The sequence below is a fragment of the Triturus cristatus genome, chromosome 7 (assembly GCF_964204655.1).
Source record: "Triturus cristatus chromosome 7, aTriCri1.1, whole genome shotgun sequence".
Classification (NCBI taxonomy): domain Eukaryota; kingdom Metazoa; phylum Chordata; class Amphibia; order Caudata; family Salamandridae; genus Triturus; species Triturus cristatus.
Window position 1 is genome coordinate 1,054,268,748 of NC_140590.1, and position 13,481 is coordinate 1,054,282,228.

Genomic DNA, 13,481 nt, shown 5'->3' on the forward strand with positions numbered 1-13,481 from the left:
CCTTCCTTTTTCACTCTCGCACAGAAAACAAAGAAAATGGTGGCCGACACTTCCTGATTTCGACCGATTTGAACGTTGACTGACATGTAACCACCAATCAGAATTACGCTCGCGCACGTTAGGGTGGCTATAGATATGTATGTGCTTTTAACTGCAATTTTCTCAGGAACTACTGAACAGATTGACACCATATATCCAAAAGGCACATGCCTGACCTGAGGACTACCTCTCTGCCAAATTTCAAGTAATTCTGTTCAGCCGTTCGGGCTGTACCTTCGACTAAAGGTCCTACGGGAAAATGCATGGGGAAAACACGTTTTGGGACCCCCCTTTTTTCTCGGCCCCCGCTTGACGAATCCCCCCGAGACTTTCAGGGTAGGAGCTGAGCGGAGCGCCCCATTAGTTTTGAAAATTTCGCGAAGATTCGTCAACCGGCGCCAAAGTTATTCAAAATAGAGTTTTGAGATTTCCTATGGAAACACGGTCCTAACTATAACTATCTACTGGCGACCGCCAGTAGATAATATATATACAGGCACATCATTAGTATGTGTACTCGTTATCCCAATGGGCATAACATGGATGAAGAGATGGCCATTCACTGACAAGAAGAATAGACTCCAACTTACTTGTCAGTTGAGCCCCCTCTGGGCCTCAGCCCAGGCACATCTATAGTTCCAAGGGTTTTTCCATGTTCTTTGGGTATATGATCTTACATAAACAATACCACCTAGATGGCAGACGATGGGTACTGCATTCGCTTATAGCCCATGAACAACAGAGTTCTTTACAGCGATATATGCATATTTACACATTGATTAATTGGGTATTGTATTATTGTACAGCTCTGAACTTGGTAGTTCTTTTACAGTGACTATTTATTTATATTGATGCTCGCACTTTTCTCTGGACCCCAATCTAACGCAAGTCCTTTATTCTCTTTTCTCTCTCTCACAGGAGGAAAGGAAGGGACTATGTCTCAGGCCTGCGGCACCTGTTCCCTAACCTTTCTTCGCAATTCTTCCATCTATTTCTCCTCACCAAGACAAGTAATATACGAGGATGTGTGTGTTTCTCTTTATGTATATATTCTTCTTATGGTATTTCACATTTATTATTTCATATCACTCATGAGTTTTTGCACTTCATTTTGGGAGAATTGGAGGTTTCCGTAGTTGTTCCTTCCCTAGCCATGACCTTTCAGAACAAGACTGTCGCAAGCAACACATTCCCACTAACCAGGGATTTACACTTAGCTGCCACCCACAGGGGCACTCATTAGGACTTCACCCACTAACAAGGGATGCGCATTGAACATTAGTTGCATTAATTTCTACACCTTCCCCGGCAGCCAACTGTCATCACCCCCGTCGCGCTCACATATTTTAAGAGGATGTCTCTCTGAGCACACACTTGGTCGGTGGGTCCCCAAGACCCTACCGGGTCAATTTTGACAGTCAGACACTGCGCTGCGATGTCGAACTTCAACATGAATACAGACACAGAACGGACTACATTTCCCACCAGGCACCTCAGGCCACGCGCAAGCCCTGTGAACAGGATCCCGAGAATCCTTCCGGGTTCCCGTTTTCGAGTCTCCACTTGGCTCGTTTTCTCCACTTGGCTCGTTTTCCACTATGACGGGACACTAGCACCCTGACAATGTATGTCCCACATTCTCTCGCACACACTGACTACCGACATAGCTTTTAAGTCAACCAAGTGCCTCATTGTTTTGCAGCTATTTATGCCATTAGAATATGAAGCACATACATACATTGGAAATGTTTTGCCTGCCCGGATTATCAAATGTAATTTACGTCAATGATGTCGTTTTACTCTATGATTTTTACACCGTGCAAAGATGGCGCTGAACATTATGTCATTGTTTCACAGTCCTCTTTCCATTTTTGTTGTCTTTATTGTTCCATGGACATATAATGGACGAACACTTTGTAATATGTTGTGTGAACAAGCCCTTTCGGGGGCTAAACGCGTCACGACAGGTTTATGATTGCAATAAACCTCTTTTTGTTGGTATTACTGCGGACCTTGGTGTTTATTTCTGGACTTGAGTGTTCGTTTGGAATGCTGTTCTACCAGTTATATATACATATATATATATATAAATATAAATATATATATATATATATATATAAATATATATATATATATATATATATATATTATCAACAGTCCTGTGCTGCTATATCCTCCAGCAAACAAATCAGGTACAGACCACAAACGTGCAAGGTATTCCTCTTAGTGCTTTATTTCTCCAAAGTCAACATGACGCGTTTCGGCTGCAGAGCCACAGCCTTGATCACATGACCCCCCGGTGGTAAACATAAGAATTTACAGTGACATCCTGGACACAATGGTTACGTTACGTTTGGCCAATCATAGAGCTAAACAAAATACTTCCTATTTTAAGTGTATTTGTTAGATTCAAAAACAATTTACTGTTGTTGTATATAAATATTTAAAATATTATAAATATATACAAAAATGTTAAAAGACATGAAGCATATCAACATTGCACAAAGAAGTCTTTAAAAAACAATTTTGTAAAAACTAATGTGAAGTTATGTTTAATGACTGCCAAGTGGCTTAATCAATGCTGTATAATCTATGAATCTTGGCTCAAATTGGAATCCCTACTCACGTAGTAACCAAAAGGTAATAAAGTGCTAGTGCTAAAATGTGCAAAATAGTGCAAATGAGTAAACTATCCATGAATAACAGATATTAAATCCATATCTAATCCAGGATAAAAAATGTCTAAAAAAAATGTTTTTAAAAACATATGTGTGCGGCATAATAGACGATGCTCGAGTCTATTTACCCTAAGTCAGTGCAAGTACATAAATTATTGAAATTCATATTAAAATAATATTTCATATCATAGGCCACTTCAAATCTCATGATTCAAGAAGTACATAAGTAACCCCACAACTTTTACATGTACATATGATCAATCACATGAAAATGCTTAAACGATATAATCGTACAGTTCTGTCGAGAAACAAGTTAAGACTTGATTTCAAAATGCAGTTATTTTATATTAACGAGCCTACCAGTCTCCTAACCCTGATACTTGTCATCGACCTGACTGAAACAAAGTTGGAGTCAAGGCGAGAAACGAACTCTCAACAAGTCCTCAAGGAAAGTCATGAAAAAAGGGGGGGAGCTGTTAATCCTCAATTTGAACTAGATATGAGAGACGATATCACAGAACTTATTAATTAGGTAAATGTAATGTAATACCTGTCATACGTTATGACTCAGAGTGGTATTTCTGGGTGATTTTCGTTATTTTACAGAAAATTGTGGAGAGCTTCTCCTGTGTTAAGCCCTTTTGGAATTCTAGTATCTAATAAGAGGATATATTTAGATTCCAGTTGCCTCAGCTGTTTTTCTCTGTTACCCCCTCTCAAATTTTTAGGTACAGAGTCACTGACGAAGTAACTTAAGTCATTCAAATTTTTATTGTGTACCAATTTGAAATGACGAGCCACAGAACAGCTTTCGTCAGAATTAACTATTGCCTGCAGATGTTGCAGAATACGATTGAATACCTGTAATTTGGTACTTCCCACATATTTCATTTTACAGGTACATTCCAAGACGTATACTGCATAATCTGTACGGCAAGTAAACAGGCCTTGGATTTTAACAGGGAGAGGGTCAAATACACTCCAATATTCTGTGGTGTTAGTGCCAAATTTACAGGCCCAACATGATATACATTTATGGAAACCTGTCTTAGTCGATAGCCAATTTTTAGTGGTTATCACCTCAGGACTAGATTTAACCAGGGCGTCCCTCATTGAGGGAGCCCTTTTAAAGGTGATAAGCGGTTTCTCAGGTAGTAGCTGAGCTAAAGTTATATCAGTTTTTAATATTGGCCAATGTTTGTTTATGATCCCCCTAACTTTCCTTTCTTCCATAATGAAAGTGTTTATAAGTCTGATCTGCTCTTGACTTTTTTGTGGATCATTGCTGTTGTTTGCCATTTCTATGTTTCTTGATTTAGTAGTGGTGTTTAAACATTCTTCTCTGGTGTGGCTGTTAGCCCTAATTTTTGCCTGCTCTAGCTCTTTTAGACAGTGTCCCCGTGCAAGTCATCTCTTTTGGGCCTCAGTTTGGCAACTCTCGAAATCATTATCAGAACTGCAAATTCTGCGCATTCGCAGAAATTCTCCATATGGAATACTCCTAATGAGATGACCAGGGTGAGCGCTACTAGCATGCAGAATTGCGTTTCCAGCTGTCTTCTTTCTATGTAGTCTGGTTTGGATTTTACTGTTACTGATATAGATTTCAACGTCTAGGAATTGGACATCAGATTTACTGATGTCTGCAGTAAATTGTAAATTTAAATCATTATTATTGATAATTTTTACAAAGTCCCTAGCTGATTCTGGTGTATCTTTCCAAATCATGCATATGTCATCTATAAACCTCCAAAACTCTACCACACTGGAGTCAAACAACAACCTGTGGGTGCCCCTGAGGACATGTTCCTCCCACCACCCAACATGTAAACAGGCATAGGTTGGGGAAAACATGCCCCCCATGGTGACACCTCTCTGCTGCTGAAAGATCTCTTTGTTAAATAGGAAGTAAATATTTTCCAAACAAAGTTGTATCATTTTTAGAATCATAACATTGTGTTGGCAGTAGTTAATGCTACGTTTGTCCAGAAAATACTTTACTGCTTTTAATCCATCTGCATGATGAATACTCATATAAAGGGTACATATGTCCATAACCATTAATACACAGTCATCTTCCCATTTTACATTTTTTAATTTGGACAGAAAGTGACCTGTATCCTTAATGTAGGAAGGGAGGTTCTCTACTGATTCATGCAGAAAGTGATCCACATATTTTGAGAGTGGTTCCAGGAGACTGCGTTGGGTCGAAATAATGGGGCGACCCGGTACTGGCGTAGTTTGTTTATGGATTTTCGGAATGAAATAAAGGGTGGGTGTGACTGGAAAATCATTCTTTAATAAGTTGTATTCCTGCTTACTCAGCAAACCTTCCCTTTTCCATTGACTCAATTCTTTAAAAACAGTCTCTTCAAGGCATTTGATATCATTGAACGTGCCTTTCCTGTAGCATGAATTGTCATTTAGGTGTCGCTCTGCCTCTTCTAAATATAAAGTGCGAGGCCAGATGACAATGTTGTCCCCTTTGTCCGCTTTGTTGATAATTAGGTTCGAGTTGCTTCTTAGTTTTTTCATCAATTTTGCATATTGTTTTTCCATATATATATATCTTTTTTGCTTGCGAGATGAAATACATTGCAGCGTTTTTAACTCTTCAATTACGACATCATTAAATGTATTGATAGCGTCTTTTGGCATGAGTGGTATAAACGTTGAGGGTGGTTTAAAGTGACTTTTACATGGAAGATTACTGACTACGCCCATGGATGACAAATCCTCCTGTGTGGATCCAACATTATCTTCATCATTTGTGGAGAGGGCATGTATTGTTCTCAAAATGCTGGTATCTGCAACTTGGAATTCATTGGTGGGGCGCGCTAAGTTGGTTATGGTTCTTGCCTGATCTTGTGCTTTGTTTAGTTTAAAATGTTTTTTCAATTTAAGCTTTCGTATAAATTTGAAAACATCTATGCACGTTTGTACATAGTTAAAAGTGTATCGCGGGCAGAGTGACAGACCTATCGATAACAATTGGGATTCCGCTTTTGTAAGCACTGTGTCCGATAGATTAACCACTGTGTTGTCAGAAACTTAGGTTGATGTGACATTACTCACCATTTCTTTCCTCTGCTTCTCTTAGCGAAGCCTCGCCCTCCTGCATTTTCTCCTTTGCTTGCGCTGCTCATTGTCTCTGCCGCGTTTTTCTTCTGTTGTTGTTGTGTACGCGGCCGAAGAGTTTGGCGCCGGTCTTCTATTAAAAAACCCAATTCTTCTGAAGGAGAATATTTTGTCGGCACCTGAGTTTGATTAGTAGTACTAGACCCTCCATCCTCCGATTCAGTACTACTGGTTGCCAAGCTAATTTCAACATCTGAAACTATGATACTAGATGTACTTTGTACAGGTATTACAGGAGTTTTAGAAACCAGAGCCTGTCTCTTTGTTGTGTCATATTTGCGGGCAAACGTGAAAATTCTTCCCGTTTCATAATCGTGTTTGTCTCGCGCAAAATTGAATTGTTTGTGTGTTCTTATAGTTTCCTCATGTTTTGTCAATCGGCCATCGATTTCATCTCTATATTTCTTTATAAACTCTTTATTTTCATGCTGGTCTAGATCATGGTTTATTTGTTCTATTTCTTTTAAAATTTCATTACAATCTATCCCCTCATATTTGATCAAAATGCACACCATGTTCATAGATGCTTCTAAATTATTCGTCGCCCATTCTTTTAGCATTAGGGGGTTGGGATTCTCAAATAATGGAGATATGAGAACCCTCATCCCCCGTGGCATGCGCCCCACTTCCTTATATTTTTCCAATGAACGTTTTTCCCACCACTTGGTAATCTCTGTACGGAGCAATTTTTCCAGCTTTCTCAGCGTTGTTTTTAAATCATTGTGGGAACTGGTTTCTGTGTTAGTGACTTGAATGTTATCATTTACACTGGGTAAATTAAGAAACAGAGCATCCGCTATTGCCTCACGATTCCAGAGCGTCTCCGCTGATGTAGACATAGTTATTGGGGAAATAAACTTTTTGCAGCACTTTGAACCACGCTGATATCACACCGCGTGTGTCACATACAGTTCTATTGCACAATCCTCCATATATATATATCAGCTCCCAAACTCACATCCAAAGAAACAAGATGACCGCACACAGTTCAAGTGGTAAACTCGGTTCTTTTATTTCACAGCGAGGTAAAGATGGACAGGACGCATTTCGGTGTAGCGCCTTTTTCCACTGTGAGTGGGAATGGGTGAAAGTGCATTTAAATAAATAAACAAACATAGAAATAAGACAGCGTTCAATTCCGGTACGCGCTTCCTTGGCGACAACATAATCAACGGACTAACATTCTGTTTAGCCTTCCAGCTCCGTCTAACAAAAAATACGAATCATAGAGGCAACTTAATGCAATATGTCCATATACAATCACTGCATAATTAATATCCAGCTCAATATGAACAATTACAAATTAAAAAAGATCACAGAAATTAGACACATTTTTAAATATATATATATAGCCAATGAAATAAAATTAAATAAACAACTAATGCAAACATATATATAAACACTTTAGAAAAAAAGGCCCTCATTTTGACGTTGGGCAGATAGCCACCGAAAGGCCTTTTGTGGCGGTCTGCCCAACACCCATGGCATTGATCTGACTGCCGGATTAAAATACTGGCGTTTAAAGTGATTATGTCGGGGGAAAGTTGGTGCCTCCGACATGTTGAAGGAGTCCATCGGGCAGTGTTCATTCACTAGCACCTGCAATGGAGGAAGTGCCTGTGCAGGCACTGCCGTAGGGATTAGTATGTCCCTTTCCAACTGCCTTTTCTTGGTGGTCTCCCGCCATGACAAGGAAACCAGAAAAGGACTTTAAGGGCCCCAAGCAGGCCCCCCCTCATCCCCCGTGGGCCACTGCCAAGTGGCCAGGGTGGCACATGCGCTGCCCCCAAACATCCATGCACCATGTTGCAGGCACCACATGGTGCCTGGCACATGGTGCCTGGATGTTTGAAAAGTTCCTTTTTGTCCTGCGGCTTGTGCTGCGGCCCTTTTCCGTCCTGCAGCTAAAGCCGTAGTAGAAAAAGGCATTTTACGACCGACCGCCTGCATGATGGTCATATTGTAATAGGGCAGGTGGGACCACCGACTCATCATAAGAGGGTCACCTGCCTGCAGTGATGACTGTTGGACACTCATCCGACTGCCATCATAATGGGGCCCAAAGTATTTAAATAATAAAAAAAAAATACAGTATACCCTCTCCAGTTTGTACAATAGTAGGGAAAGCGTTGGAATTAAAAGGAGCAAAATGTACTATTCCCCTCAGTCTGTGCAAAGGTATGAAAATTGTTGGACTTCAGAGGTGTTAACTTTACTACTCCAACTCCAGTCTGTGCAACAGTTGGGAAAGCACTGGACTTGCGAGGGGTTAGATTTCTATTCCCACTCCACTCTGTGCAACATTATGGAAAGCGTAGGACTTCAGAGAGGTAAGATTTACTGTTCCAAGTCCTGTCTGTACAACACTAGGAATAGCGTTGGACTTCAGAAGGATTAAATTTACTATTCCGACTCCAGTCTGTGCAACAGTAGGGAAAGTACTTTACTAGAAACACCTAACATATCTTAATAACCCGATTAGTTGACCAGAATTCATATAAAAAATACATAGACATTAAATAAAAACACAATTGAACAATTTACATGATTATTTAAAAAAATGTGAGTTATAAAATAATGTACTGATTTATTATTCAATTAGGTTCTCACACTATATGCACACAAAATGAGTGGCCACTCTTAAAATACACTGAAATAAAGAAGTATAACACAATTAACACGTTTAATGATCAATTAAATATTTATTAATAAAATATTAATGATTTCTTAATTATTTATAGCCTAAATAACTTCCTACCCTGTGCCCCTACAAACACAACAGACTGCACCTAATATCTAACATAACAATATATAATTATTAATCAATTTGCATAATTAATAATAAATTGATAATAAATTGTTAATGAATTATTAATTAACTTAAATCAACTTCCCGCCCATTACTCCTAAAACCCCAACATCCTGCACTTAAAATATGACTTAAAAAATATATTTATTACACAATTTACATAATAAACCCTGTACCCCTACAAACCTCACAATCCACTACAACAAGATAAATTGCTATTTACAATTAAATTAAAAATCATAAAACATTTATAATGTAACTATTTTTTAAAATATTGTCCACAATTATACAAACGATATTCAACAAATAAAATTAACATATGAAATAAAACACAAAAAGATCATTAAAAAACGATATTTTAAACAACGATATTATTGAAAACAATATTAAAATCACGAATATCCTTGAAAATATTACGTACCTAAAAAATTGATATTCTTGCCAACGATATTTCTGCATCACGATATTTATGTCCCGATTTTTAAAACTCAATATTTGTGTACCTCGATATTTATAATTCCACATTTTGTCCAAAAACTGTCCACGCCCTCACACCTCGCAGTCCACACTCACCAATGTTAACCCTCCTCTGTCTCACCATCCCGCAAGCCCTGAGGCTGTTGCTTTTTTCCATAAGACTGCAGGCCATATATACTTCTTACATTTTCTAGCCCATTTACATGAACCTAGATGAACTGACCTATGCAGAAAATCATTTTCTATCTTGGAAGAATGAGAGAGTCTGCCCTGCAGTAATTTCAACACAGACCCTGCAATCTATAGAGATTCTACTGCAGGTACATGTACGCACGGGAATAGCTCAGGAGCAGAGAGCTGTGTATGCCTGCAGGAGCATAAGAACAATGCCTTTGACTTCTCTTTCTGAGCCAAGAACCAGAAGCCCCTTGTGGAATTCATAGAAACCCTGACTCGATACTTTCAATAAATAAATCACTTAGAGCCTGATTTGGACCAAGCCCACTATCCGCTGAGCATTGGAGGTCATCTCCTCTACCATCCCATCTAGACTGCTGCCTGCCAAATTACAAGATCACTGCCAGCCTGGGTGGTAATCATTGTACTTTTAGAATCACACACTATTGTACATTTGGTAATATGAGGAAGGAGCACTTTGCTGTTAAGACGAGAACCCTCACTCACCCGAAGGTGACATGCTTCATTATTGGGTTCCCTCCTCACACAAGGACTGCTAGGTACCTTGGGTGGGCTACAACTCCTGAGCATCAGACCGGGAGGAGTGGAGGTGTTTTGATGAGTGAAATTATGATATTAATGAGCGAGGGGCAGAGTGCAAAAAGGAACCTACAGTGTCAAGAAAACTATCTCGTAGTGGGCAAAAAAACTTTAATTCTAGTGCCTCCCTCAGATAGAGTTAAAAGGATGCAAGGACGGGGATAAAAACGACCCTATCTCAGTGTGTCAACATGTTTCAGCTCTTCAATGACGTTCTCAACTTCGTGGGCATTCATCAGGACCAGGGAAGACTGTCACTCTGCTTTAAGAAAATTAAAATTAAATACCAGCTATACATTCGATTTGGTGGATTACTGGTGGGTTACCCCTATCCTCAGTATCCACCTATGATGCCGGAGTGTATGCATATATTCCACTCTCAAGCATTAGTCCCCATCAAAGTAACAGAGCTGTTGTGCTCCTGAAAAGCGAGTAGGTGTATGGGGCTGGTGAGAGGTAAATCATTTTGCTTTCACAGGATCCACCGTTATAGAGGGTTCTGTGATGGTGCTGAAAGAAAGTTTGATGCATGGCTACTATCTTTGAGGCAGGCACACACTAAACATTTTTGTTTTTCAGAAACAAACTCCCAAAGTGGAGCTTAAAAAAACCTCATAGGGTGTGGGTGTAATTGTTTTCTTTTCCGTTCATGACCACCAGGTTTTAACTGGCAGTGACGGACAAAACCAAAGGCCATTAGACCATATACTGCAAATAGGGTGAGCAGTTGAATGCCTTTACTCTAACAGCCCCTACCCAGTCAGGCCATTGGAGTAGGTCTTCTGATTGCAAAAACAGTGTTAACTGATAGCCGTCTATTTAAAAATAGAGGCGGTAGACCAAGGGTTTGGCAGGATGGGTACTCTGTCAAATTGGTGATGAAATATCTTGCCCGCCAAACTTTAAATCAGGTATTTAATTTCCAATTCAACAGTTGAATAGACGTCAGCGCTTTGGTCTCACAGTGTCAATAGTTTGTGAGACTACCATCAGGACAGGCTAGCATTTTTAATGATTGTGTACCCCAACACTGCAAACGGCATGACAAAATGTGTTATGACAAGTAATTAATAACACAGAAGAACATGTTAGGCCACCGTTTTTGTAAGTCGTTGTTTTTATATTTCTGCATTAGATTATTTATTCCATTAGGTGGAATGATTATTGACTGAAATGTCAACATCCAATCCGAAGTTGATATGGAATTTAAGTACTTTATGTAATTAATGCATGTAGTCACGTCTTTAAAAGACTCTGTTACCAAATGAGAGCACTTTTCATAGATAATTGACATATCAAGCTGATGGTAAAAAATTATGATACTCAAATGAAATTGGGCCTATGTATGTGCAAGCTTTTTTTATATCCCTCCGTTTGTTAATATATATTGTTATATATTGTAGATAAGGAGATACATGATTGTGCTATTTTATTACGAAACAATACTTTGTAGGTTGCTCGCTTTTTCAATTTCTCTATACTTAAAAGATAATTTGATTAATAAAATATTTTAAATGACAACCTGTGTATAGGTCTATTGGGAGCATGTGTGGTTGGATTTCAACTCTGGCAACAGAAATTTGGTTGTAGCACCAAGTATCTCGATTGTCACAAATCTCCCTGAAACACAAGAAACTCATACTCCATGAATCATGATGGCCACCACTTTTGCAAGTCTTTTGAGATTCCCATAGCACCCAGGGACTTGCAGTCTGTTTTGACTCTATCCATGTTTCTTATACAGTGCGTGTATAGCAGACACCCAGCCTGACACCAAGCGACTCTCACACTTACGGCACGTACTGAACTCTCCTTCAGAAGTACTGCACATCCAGGAAGTTTGTTGTATTGTCTCTCCTTGCCTGTTCTCTTATCACAGGTGAGTGTTGTGCACAAATCATGACAATCATGTCAAGGCTCTTCAAATTCAAAAGTTGAGTCAAAGTCTCTAGTGAGGCAACAGATATGTTATGACAGTGTGTGTGTGTGTGTGTGTGTGTGTGTATACCTGTGTAACTGTGTACAGGTGTTTATTTGTGTATATATGTGCAATTTTCTAATTGTACAGCTAGCTAGGATGCTGGCATGCACTACAGTGGGACAGTGCACAGCATCCAGGGACTGCCCTCACTTGAATTTAGTAACACTCATTAAATCCCCGCACAGTTAAGTTGATGTGTTTCTTGAGTACAATTTCACCATTTTGAATTTGCTTTAAATACCCAGAACACTGTGTGTAAACAAACATGAAAGTACTTCTCTATTTGACGATACAATTGCGAAATGAAACAAATACTAAAAAAGATAATTTCTTGCTATGATCTAAATAAACATTTCTTATTCTTTTCACTACAAATGAAAGCCCCCCACCACTCTGAGCCCCTCTCGGATAGCTATTGCTTGCTCTGTTCAACTCTATATTGAAACAATGTTTAGGTGTGAATAGATGATCCAAGTAGACTGCACATAGTTTTTTCTATTAAGGCTACTACCATAATCACTCTTATTGAATTTTCATGGGGCGTTGCTTGATGTTTTACACCATTATATTTGAACTTCAGAACTTTGTCATGCGAGAAATGCGCATGCGCGGGCGTCCGCGCATGCGCATTTCTATGAACAAGTTACCGGCAAGCAAGAAGAGGGAGCCCCGGTACGCCGTACTTCAGGTAAGGTCCTTTAATGTACTTTTTATATTCTTTTAAGTATTTTTAAATGAGGGCAGGTGGGCAGCGGGTGGCGCGTAGTGGGGCTACGCTGAGCGCGCAAGTGTGCGTAGATTTTGCCACACTACGCGCTGCTCCACGTAGCCCCACTACGCCCACTATGCCCAGGGTTAACCAGAAGACCTACACGGTTACTAGTTTTGTATCCCAGATAATTAACAGGCGCATGAGACATCCCCATGTAATGCTCACATGTTCCATGCTGAATCTGAGTTTCCAAGGACCAAATTTTGGAAACTGGTTAATGCCCGAATAGAAAAGGAAAGAGTAAAAATGTTCTGCACGTGGATAGCACAACACTCATATTCCCTTGAAAGAGAGGAATAAAAATGCATCTATTCACATTCATTGACTTTATTGTCTCCTGTCACAGTGTGTAGTAATTGTAATTGCAATTATATTGTGAAGTGTAATTATGATGAAGTGTTGACGTGCTTTTATGGTGAGTAACATGCTATGCGAAATCAAATGCACTTAATGGTTATTAGGTTTAGTCTTGTGCATTCAAGGAAACATGCCATGCATTTATTTTAGTTTCCTTGTGGTAAAATACATTAATTAGTAGAAGGTTCATTAAATCATTAGTAGGGTGGAGGTGGGAAAGCTAGCAAAATCACATAGAGAGATGATCCAAATGGGGAGATGATCCAAATTTCTGGCTTGAATTTAGAATGAAAATACGAGAAAACTCATTGAATGAATTATAATGCAAAACTATGTCTCTTTATTTAACCTTTGCAAATATTACAATGTATTAGATGTATTTAGATGTATTAGATTACAAATTGAAGCTCTCAGGATCCTGAGGACTAACACAAACCCGCATTTTGTTATTGC